Source organism: Lontra canadensis, unplaced genomic scaffold (assembly GCF_010015895.1).
Source record: "Lontra canadensis isolate GAN:19392208 unplaced genomic scaffold, GSC_riverotter_1.0 scaffold34, whole genome shotgun sequence".
Lineage (NCBI taxonomy): Eukaryota > Metazoa > Chordata > Mammalia > Carnivora > Mustelidae > Lontra > Lontra canadensis.
In genome coordinates this window covers 807042-808373 of record NW_022631028.1, presented here as the reverse complement: position 1 = coordinate 808373, position 1332 = coordinate 807042, and the positions used below count along the sequence as shown (strand labels likewise).

At 42.3% G+C, this 1332-nt stretch overlaps 1 pseudogene; it reads right to left on the bottom strand.

The window, feature by feature from the left end:
* Positions 1-215: 215 nt before the first annotated feature.
* Positions 216-600, bottom strand: LOC116873597 (annotated as a pseudogene).
* Between the last annotated feature and the right edge of the window lie 732 nt (positions 601-1332).

Below are 1332 nucleotides of genomic sequence, written 5' to 3'. Positions count from 1 at the left end.
AAGGCACATGCTGGTACAACACAAACTTCTGTCAGATGCAACTAGTCTAGCATCCAGACATCATGCACAATACGTCAGCAGCAGCCGCACACTGTGCCTGCTCCCAACACGGCCCTGCTCATTTGTGTATGATATCTGAAGCATGTGGAGGATTGTGAATAGTATCAGGAAGAGGAGGGAGGAGGAAACAGCATGAGTGCCTGGCTGGGAAGACTTCAGCCGAATTTGTGCAGGGCAAGCCTGAACATGTCATTGGTGCAAACCCAAGCACCACTGATGTTCTTTAACAGGAACATCTGGTGGAAGCCTATGATGGGGCCTCCATCAGCCTTGAGCGGACCCACAACCATGCTGATGATGCAGCTGTCTGACGTGGGCTGATGATCCTGCACTGTGATGCTGTGCTGCATCTTCTAAAATGGAAGGCTAGACAACTTCCTCACAACGGCAGCTTTCCCTTGGAACTGCTGTCCTTCCCACATTAGACATGATGCCTCAGTATAAATTGTGCTTCATGGGGTTCTGTCATTAATCAAATAATTGGTATTAATGTTGAATGAAGTTGGATCCAGTCTGCTCCCAAATTGGCTTGTCTCTCATTCTGGAGCATCATCTAGCCTCGTTGAGACCCTTGGGGCTGGCATGATGGTGGCAGCCTATGGAAAGATTTTTTGCAAAGAATAAAGTCTGTGTAATCTCAGAAACACCTGAAAGAGGATGTAAGTATAATCCATTACCAGAAAGTAAAGAATTTAATTCTTAGCTGATCATGAATCCACAAGGAGCTCATGAGATCAGACAAAATATTTTTTCCATCAGATTATTTATTCATTTGGTATGCTTTTTGGCTGGAAGTAACAAAAAAATTAAACTCTAATTGGGTTAAACAATAGGAAAGATTTATTTTTTTATCTATCCAAAAGCTAAAACTAGGGCCATTTTAGGGTTTGTTAACTGAGTGGCTAAATCTCGTTTTTGCTCCAGTTGAAATTCTTCTCAAATCTCTTAGCTTCTCCTCATGGTTATCAGATTACTCTGGCAGTTCCAGGCATGTCAACCTTAATATAAATCAAGATGTAGGAAAGGGGGAAAGAAAGTTTATTTCTCCCTTAGACCTCTCTTCTTGACAGCCAGAAAGAATTTCCGGAAGTCCTTGTGGTGTAACCCTCATATATCATTGATTAGAAATGTATCACATGCCCACTCTGAAACCAATCTCTGGCAAGGTAAATAAAATTACCACAAATGGCAAAGATCAAATTAAACTCACTCTGGGGTTGGTAATGAGTCCAGGCTTCCCTGAAATGCAAGGTTACCCAATGACTGAACTAT